This window comes from Periplaneta americana, chromosome 11 (assembly GCF_040183065.1).
Source record: "Periplaneta americana isolate PAMFEO1 chromosome 11, P.americana_PAMFEO1_priV1, whole genome shotgun sequence".
Taxonomy (NCBI): Eukaryota; Metazoa; Arthropoda; class Insecta; order Blattodea; family Blattidae; genus Periplaneta; species Periplaneta americana.
Window position 1 is genome coordinate 101,275,521 of NC_091127.1, and position 10,113 is coordinate 101,285,633.

The 10,113-nt window shown below is 36.0% G+C and overlaps 1 non-coding gene across 1 annotated transcript; it reads right to left on the reverse strand.

Moving 5' to 3' along the window:
• Positions 1-2,923: 2,923 nt before the first annotated feature.
• Positions 2,924-2,995, reverse strand: TRNAN-GUU (transfer RNA asparagine (anticodon GUU)). The gene has a single exon. It is a non-coding gene; the product is annotated as a tRNA-Asn (tRNA).
• Positions 2,996-10,113: the final 7,118 nt, after the last annotated feature.

Here is a 10,113-nt window from a genome sequence, read left to right on the forward strand (position 1 = left end):
TGGATTTTCTCCTAACATATTCACGTCATCCGCATAGACAAGTAGCTGATGTAACCCGTTCAATTCCAAACCCTCTCTATTATCCTGGACTTCCCTAATGGCATACTCTAGAGCAAAGTTAAAAAGTAAAAGTGATAGTGAATCTCCTTGCTTCAGCCCACAATGAATTGGAAACTCATCTGACAGAAACTGACCTATACGGACTCTGCTGTACGTTTCACTGAGACACATTTTAATTAATCGAACTAGTTTCTTGAGAATGCCAAATTCAATAAGAATATCATATAAAAACTTCTCTCTTAACCGAGTCATATGCCTTTTTTAAATCTATGAATAACTGATGCACTGTACCCTTATACTCCCATTTTTTTTCCATTATCTGTCAAATAGAAAATATCTGATCAATAGTTAATCTATTATGCCTAAAACCACAATGATGATCCCTAATAATTTCATCTACATATGGAGTTAATCTATATATGGAGAATAAATCAGTGTTACATATTGCAAAAGTTTAACCAAATTTTACAAACTTTAAAATTTTAAAAACCTTTTTAAAAACTTTTTAGAAAGCTTTCGAACTGGAAAGTAAAGGTAATTAATTAACAAGATTACATATAAAATTGTTTTAAAATATGCATATTTAATAACATACTAAAATTGTCTATGGCAGATAATAAAATTTTACGAAAAACAAGCTTCACTATGTTATGGATAGATTATATTATTAAGTATGTATTATGCGCAGTGATGAATGTGGAACAACCTGTAGGTGGTCACTTGTTTGGGAATGTGGGAAAATATTAAATTAAATATGCATACTTTAGAATGTACAAGAAATGTCTGGGAAAGAATTCTGTAATTACATATTTAGAAAAATCAGTGACGGAGAATATAACTAAATTCCTAGAATGGTGTACTAAACATGACCGGAATGACACAGTATAAAGTAACAAAGAATAACGTGTGACGAATTATAAAAAAAAAGTATAAAATAAATAAATTGACATTATGAGTGCAGTACTATCGCTAAAATATTAATACCTATGCAACTGAAACCTATCTATGTATAACAATGTTTGAAGAAATGAGGAATCAGGTGAACTTTCTCAAATAAATACATGTCATAAATTAGATAATATGTAATGTTGTAGATAATTGTTGCTTGAGCAGATAAGGAACAAGTGAATAGTACACACAACTATTTTTAACAAAATAATCTGCCCTCAATGAGGGTGACCATAAAGATCCAGAATAAAAGCACAGAATAATTCAGAAAGGCAAAAAGATTAAATACAGGAATTGTTATTAATAATATGATACTAGGATCTTGGATAGCAAGTTAATGTGGTAATTGCGAAATTATCAAACAACATTTAGCCTAAGTATTAGTATGTACCATTATTTCAATCATAGAATTAAAGTAGATATGAACATACTTGAATTATAAATATATACCATAACATAGATGACATAGGATTGTGATGTGGAGCATTGTAATATGGTACTATGACTCATATACTGTCGTGTAGTATGTTGTCAAATTACGACCAATAAATGATATGTAAAAAATGTGATCATATATTACTAATCATATATAATAATAGCACCACAAGTAGATAAGTCAGTGTAGTGGTGTATGTTAAAATTGTCAAATGTTAAGAAGCGTTGAGATACTGATACATTTTATTATTAGATCGTAGAATTAAGATTTCCAATGTCGAGTCTTCGAAGATGTTAAATGATAACCTAGAGGCAGCGAGGCATAGTTGTGTTATAGCAGGAAGTTCTGTAAAGGGTGAATAATTAATATAAGATTTGAAAGTTCAAAAATTTTTTGAAAAAGGTGTAATTAAGACGAAATAGGACGAAGGTAAGTAAATTACTTTTTCACCAAATGAATTATGTTTCATGTCATCTATATTTTTTTTGTCATAGTGGAGAAATAGTCAGTGCACGAAAACATAATGGACGAAGCATGAAAGTGGATTAAATGGTCAGTGGACAAAACTTAATGAACGAATCATGAAATGGACAAATGTGTCAGCGGATTAAAAAAAGTGAACAAAACGTAGTGGACCAAAAGCCCCATAACGGAATTAGGTAGTATCTTAACATTCAGTTGACATAACATATCGATGGCTAAGAAGTGATACCTCATATCTGTGAATTTACAGGTGAATCAGAACATTGTTTTAAAAATTAGTCTCTCTCAAAATAGACAAACTTTTTATATAGAGTGATTCAAAATTCCGACGACATATATAAGTGCCGTTTTTAATGCAGATAGCGAAAAATGGAAAGAGAGAAAAGTTGTTTGAAATAGATAGTTTTGAATCTAATGTGCTTGAATTTTCAAAGCAGAATATACCGTTGAGGCTGCACAATAGTATGACACAACAGCCAATCTCAATGCTATCAAATTAGTGGCTTTGCGGCTGGTTTCAGCAGATTTTAGATACAACGGAGAAAAATAGATGACATGCAGAGTTTAGCGATTATTTAACTTCTCATAGTACAAAAAAATATTTATTTACATTGATAGCATAAGAATTGAAAGGAATTTCATTCTTGCAAATAAAGATTTCAGGTATAACTCCCTGTAAAGTTGATTTGAATAATTTCGAGGGAAAAATTGTTCCGGAGCCGGGTATCGAACCCGGGACCTTTGGTTTAACGTACCAACGCTCTACCACTGAGCTACCCGGGAACTCTAACCGACACCGATCCAATTTTTCCCTCTATATCCACAGACCTCAAAGTGGGCTGACAACCGTCAAACAACCAACTTCGAGTGCACACTAACTCTGTGTGACTTAAATTGTGGTTTTCTGTTAACGAACAGTGACGTGTATTATGCAAATCAAGATTTCAGGTATAACTCCCTGTAAAGTTGATTTGAATAATTTCGAGGGAAAAATTGTTCCGGAGCCGGGTATCGAACCCGGGACCTTTGGTTTAACATACCAACGCTCTACCACTGAGCTACCCGGGAACTCTAACCGACACCGATCCAATTTTTCCCTCTATATCCACAGACCTCAAAGTGGGCTGACAACCGTCAAACAACCAACTTCGAGTGCACACTAACTCTGTGTGACTTAAATTGTGGTTTTCTGTTAACGAACAGTGACGTGTATTATGCAAATCAGGATTTCAGGTATAACTCCCTGTAAAGTTGATTTCAATCATTTCGAGGGAAAAATTGTTCCGGAGTCGGGTATCGAACCCGGGTAGCTTAGTGGTAGAGCGTTGGTACGTTAAACCAAAGGTCCCGGGTTCGATACCCAGCTCCGGAACAATTTTTCCCTCGAAATTATTCAAATCAACTTTACAGGGAGTTATACCTGAAATCTTGATTTGCATAATACACGTCACTGTTCGTTAACAGAAAACCACAATTTAAGTCACACAGAGTTAGTGTGCACTCGAAGTTGGTTGCTTGACGGTTGTCAGCCCACTTTGAGGTCTGTGGATATAGAGGGAAAAATTGGATCGGTGTCGGTTAGAGTTCCCGGGTAGCTCAGTGGTAGAGCGTTGGTACGTTAAACCAAAGGTCCCGGGTTCGATACCCGGCTCCGGAACAATTTTTCCCTCGAAATTATTCAAATCAACTTTACACGGAGTTATACCTGAAATCTTGATTTGTATAATACACGTCACTGTTCGTTAACAGAAAACCACAATTTAAGTCACACAGAGTTAGTGTGCACTCGAAGTTGGTTGCTTGACGGTTGTCAGCCCACTTTGAGGTCTGTGGATATAGAGGGAAAAATTGGATCGGTGTCGGTTAGAGTTCCTGGGTAGCTCAGTGGTAGAGCGTTGGTACGTTAAAGCAAAGATCCCGGGTTCGATACCCGGCTCCGGAACAATTTTTCCCTCGAAATTATTCAAATCAACTTTACAGGGAGTTATACCTGAAATCTTGATTTGCATAATACACGTCACTGTTCGTTAACAGAAAACCACAATTTAAGTCACACAGAGTTAGTGTGCACTCGAAGTTGGTTGCTTGACGGTTGTCAGCCCACTTTGAGGTCTGTGGATATAGAGGGAAAAATTGGATCGGTGTCGGTTAGAGTTCCCGGGTAGCTCAGTGGTAGAGCGTTGGTACGTTAAACCAAAGGTCCCGGGTTCGATACCCGGCTCCGGAACAATTTTTTCCCTCGAAATTATTCAAATCAATTTTACAGGGAGTTATACCTGATATCTTGATTTGCATAATACACGTCACTGTTCGTTAACAGAAAACCACAATTTAAGTCACACAGAGTTAGTGTGCACTCGAAGTTGGTTGCTTGACGGTTGTCAGCCCACTTTGAGGTCTATGGATATAGAGGGAAAAATTGGATCGGTGTCGGTTAGAGTTCCCGGGTAGCTCAGTGGTAGAGCGTTGGTACGTTAAACCAAAGGTCCCGGGTTCGATACCCGGCTCCGGAACAATTTTTCCCTCGAAATTATTCAAATCAACTTTACAGGGAGTTATACCTGAAATCTTGATTTGCATAATACACGTCACTGTTCGTTAACAGAAAACCACAATTTAAGTCACACAGAGTTAGTGTGCACTCGAAGTTGGTTGCTTGATGGTTGTCAGCCCACTTTGAGGTCTGTGGATATAGAGGGAAAAATTGGATCGGTGTCGGTTAGAGTTCCCAGATAGCTCAGTGGTAGAGCGTTGGTACGTTAAAGCAAAGGTCCCGGGTTCGATACCCGGCTCCGGAACAATTTTTCCCTCGAAATTATTCAATTTCATTCTTGCCTGGCATTTCTCCCTGAACTTGTATTGGCAACACTGCTAATTATCGTCATCATTTTGTAATTTATCCAATACACTATGGTGATTTCGATGACGTAAATGCCCCCTTTAAGGACGAAGCATGTGGCAACAGAGCATTTTCCGTTCTCATTGAGGCTTGTACCAGTGTACAATCTCAACGATGCAGTCTACACTGAAAATTCAAGCACGTTAGTTTCAAAAATGCATGTTTCTGACAACTTCCCCTTTTACCGTTTTTCGCTATTTGCACTAATAATGAGTTTGTCTACGTCGCCGGACTTTTGAATCACCCTAGGCCTATATATATATATATATATATATATATATATATATATATATATATATATATCGGTCATTTCAAAAAGGTCATGAGTCAAGAAACTGAAATTTTACAGGAGAAAGAAAAAACTACCTACAGCATAAACTACCTATGGTAATTTTTAATTCTCATACGACTGTCAATGATTAAAGCGTTATCGAGGAAAATATTGCATTATATATTTTTCATTTAAAATTTCTTGTTTGGCATAAAACACATTTTCAAAATCAATGACTCATGACCTTTTTGCAATGAACGTTCACATTTTACCAATTAATAAAATATATTTTTAGCAAATAATGTTCTAATTACATAAATTGTTTATATGCACCAATATACAATGAATGAGAACACTTATGCGTACTCTTTCATATAATACAGAGTGATTCACAAGGATTTACCGTCCTTTACGGAGGTTATTTCTGAAGACATTTTGAACAAAAAATGCAATATAATCATAGTTCCTATTCTCAATATTTTCAGAGTTACACTAATTTAAAGTTGTTTGTAAAATACGTTTTTTCTTTAGTTTGAAGGTAAAAGAATAATACAAATAGAGAATGAACCATTCAGAAGTAGCAGTTCTTTAATTGGCAAGTTTTATGAAGCTAAAAATGTGCTGTGAAGTCCTTAGTTGCTTCGTATGGACATCTTTTTATATTTTTAACTAAAAAATTACATTATTCCAACGCACTTATCACAACAGTTATTACAAATCACGCCATTTCCACCGACTTAATTATTTGCAATTCAATTTTGCATCCTAATTTACAGTCTTGGAGAGTTTGCAACACATTTTAAAAAATGTCGCCGCACGCTTGTAAATGCACTCGTCATGCTACGTAACTGCATACGGCTATCTTTGATTTCCATAGCACTCGCGCTGGCTGCTGACTGCACGCTGACCAAGATCACGCCTTCACAGCAGTGTGTTCCAATAACGAAACGTAACTCTGTAAATATTGAGAATAGGGCCCATGTTTATATAATATTTTTTGCTTAGAATGTCTTTGCAAATAAGCTCCGTAAAGGACGGTAAATCCTCGTAAATCACTCTGTATAACTATATTTTATTTAGAACAAGAATGAACTCTAATGAAAATCTACACACTTTGGATAGAAGGTAGATTGAGAAAGTAGTTTTTTGTTTGTTTGTTTGTTTTTAGTCCTCCTGATCATTTTCAACTCCTTTTCTTCCTTATCTTCGCCTTTCCTGAAGTTGATCGTAAAACTCTGTATACTCAGCTGGAATATATGTAGGCCTACTTCTTCACGTTAAGAATGTTCCCATTTTTTTTTTTTTTTCGTTGATAGGCATCTGTTTTGAAGGACAAGCGAACTCTGTAGGAAATACAGGATTCTTGTTGTAACTGTGAAGGAGATTCTCTTTGCCGGCACCATCGATGAACTGTTAAGTTTTTATTTGACCAGGGCAGCTTGAGTTGTATTCAAACGCCATCCACTTAGAAGGAGAAAAAGACATTTTATGTACCTTGGGAATTTTTCCCATACTTGATTCAGAGAGAAAAGCCTTCTTGTAATAAACAGACTAACATCGCTTAAAGTCCAGTACAGGCACAGCATCAATGGTTTCTATTGAGAACTTACATGACACCTTTTTAATCATAACATATTCCTTAGGTAGATAGACCCAATCATAACTTTTATCAGTTTCTTTACAGTCAGAGAATCCCTGTCGTTTGGTAGGAAGCTGTGACCTCTTATTGGAAAGAGTAACGTTATATAATTTGGAATCACTTTGTTCTTACAGTGGATAAACAAAAGCGGATCATTGTGTTTTTATTTTGAACGGCGCACCTGTCAGACAATAGATGCAGCTCAGTTACATTCTGTGGAATATGTTGTTGTTGTTTTCTAATGCCAGGCGTTTGACAATAAAGTCATTTGACCTCTTGCACTCCAATATTTTTCAAAGATATTATCATGACCAGCCACTGAAGCACAGATTTTGAGATGTTCCGAATCCATTTCTTGGTTTGAGTTGCACAATGGACAGTTAGAGGACTGATATATTCCAATTCTATGCAGGTGTTTGGCCTGTTGCCAATCTAAATGCACCTACAGACGATTTTCGTGGTAAATCGGGAATTAACTATGGATTTTGATGCAGAGAGTTCCATTTTTTCCCTTGGGATTGTGTTATCAAATTTTGTTTGTTGAAGTCTAATTATGTAGATTTAATAAATCTTTTCACAGAGTAATACGTAGATTTAGTAACAGGTCTGTAAGTAGCAGTGCTGCCCTTCTTTGCTAAAGCATCCGCATTCTCGTTTCCCAGGATTCCACAATGGGATGGTATCCATTGGAATACAATTCTTTTATTGAGTGATATTAATTGAGAGAGCATTTTAGTTATTTCTGCTGTTTGAGATGAAGGTGTGTGTTTAGAGACTATTGATAGAATAGCTGCTTTGGAGTCTGACAATATAACTGCATTTTTAAATTTACTGATGTGGCATAGACGATTCCTGAGACTTTCACTTATTGCAATGATTTCTCCATCAAAACTTGTTGTTCCATACCCAAGAGATCTATAAAGTGAGAAGAGACAGCACGTAACACCTGCACCGGCACCTTGTTCTCTGGAGATCAAGGATCCGTCAGTGTATAAATGAAGCCAGTTTTGTGGAGGGTATCTAATATTAATTGTCTCTAAAGACAATTGTTTTAGTATTTCAGTGTTTACTTCTGATTTCAGTATTTCTTCTGTTAAATTTTCTGTGGAATATGCTTCTGGATGTAATGAAACAGAAATGAACATACGTCATTTTCACTTTTGTGTGCTTCTTCTTCATAATATACATAAAATTGTGAGAGATTAGTTTTTTGATTATGTATGCCAAACACATAACTGTCTCAAATAAAAAAATGTTATATACAGGAATATTTGGCAGCGACAAATTTTGCATAAAATCAAAGGTCAATCCACAAACATTATTCCCTTTTAGACTAAGTTCAGAAATTTTATTAATATTGGCATACTTTTTTGGATCTTCTACGGTGAACCATCAATTCTGCTATTGCAGCTCGCTTGACAGACTGCAAGATGGGAACTGCGTATTTTAGCTGGTATTGGATTCTGATATCTTTCCACAACAAAATCTTACCTTCAAATATGAGTATTAAAGTTGAAATGAAAAGGATACAGGAAACACTATTAATTCCCGCGAATGAACATTTTGAATATAGACTACAGATTTAAAGTCAGTCATTGCAAAAAGGTCACGAGTCAAAGACTCATGACCTTTCTGCAAGAAGTGGAAATTTCAAGCTTCCATTTCAGCACTGTTTGAAAATATATTCATGATATTGTTACATAGGCTGGTCGGGCTACCCCTACATCACAATGTTCAATGCATAACTCATTTTCGTAAAAAAGTTGACTCATGACCTTTTTGCAATGACCGATTCATATATATATATATATATATATATATATTGACAGCGACGTGAGATTCGAACTCACGACCAGCGTCCCGCAAGAGAGCAGATCGCGCATGAGTCGACACGGGCTCCACGGAGCACTGAGGGACGGCGCGCGGCAGAGAGAAGAGAGGGGAAAGGGCCTACGCGGCGAGGGAGTTTGTGTGCGCATCTGGTGCTGGCAGAGAGGAGAGGGATCTGGATTGTTCGAGAGTGCTCTCTCTCTGGAGTGCTATCTCTGGACACGCGTGGAACTTTCCAGGCTACGTCGCTGTGGTTATAAAAGAAGAAACGCGAGTGAACTCGGACAGTGTGTGATTCATGATTAGTTCAGTCAGTAAGCCAGTCTTGTGTAGCAGTGAAGCCAGCTTCGAGACCAGAGCGCGACTTGAGTTGTGTCCGTAACTGTGGAGCCTGAAGCCTGGAGTTCGAGTGCAGTGGACCGCAGTTGGAGGGACCTGAGTTCGAGTACAGTGGACTGTCTCTGAAGGTCTGTGGTTCGAGACACTGTGAACTTGAGTGACTGAGCTAGAAGAACTGTGAACTGAGAACTGATCGTTCTGTGTTGTAAATAGTGCTTTGTAAATATTAGTTAAGATTAACAGTTCATTGTTGTTCGTAATAGTCCAAGTAAATTGTCATTGTCGTCAGTGGAGTGCACTAACGAATACTGTGTTACTGTGTGGAGAACAAATCCTATTGTTGAGATAATAAAATTACATTGTTGTTCAGTATAAAACGTTACAATATATATCTTTTTGCTTTGTAAGATCTACTTGAGGACAAAGTATTAGTTAGCTGTCCAATTTTGTAAACATAATGATAAATTACTTATTGTAAATAATAAGTATAATGTAGTTAACTAAATGACCATTTTTGCAGATACGAGGTATCACTTCTTAGCCATCAATATAAAATAACCTTCTTTTTCTGTATATTTCTTTTGTATCTTAGACTATTGAATTTCTGTTGTTCAGTAATTCTGTGACTCTTTTTATATTTTTCTGTTTATTTTTTCTGTATCTCTTTGCTTATTTATCCTTGCTCTCTTCATTTCCTTCATTCCTTTTATTTAGTTTCTTTTCCAATTATTAATTGGTCGTTCCTTATCATGTTAAAAAAATAAGTTAGCCATTGAAAGTTTAATTAAATTATTAACTTTTTCCAGTTGCACTCGCATGAATTGCATTATTCTATTACACTAGGTAAGAACTTATTGTGACATTCATAGTCATACTACGTTCTATATTTCTTATTTCCCTGTCTCTCGTGTTTTTGTTCTTTTTTGCCATAAGTTCGATTTCTGGTGTCTTCACTTCATTTATAAATTCCTTCTTTTTAATTAATTTTCATACAGGCCTATTATGATAAGAATGAATGATATACAAGGTGTCCTATTTACAAAGGTGCCTGCGTTTATCATATTAAAACATAGCCGAAATTGAAGTGAAGTGGTCACTTAAACAATATTTTACTTTAAGAAACTCCTTTAAATGTGGCGAAAAGTGATAAAACCATAAGAATAACATATAATGCCAGTGATAGCTTTACTGCATTTCTTCTCTGTCAG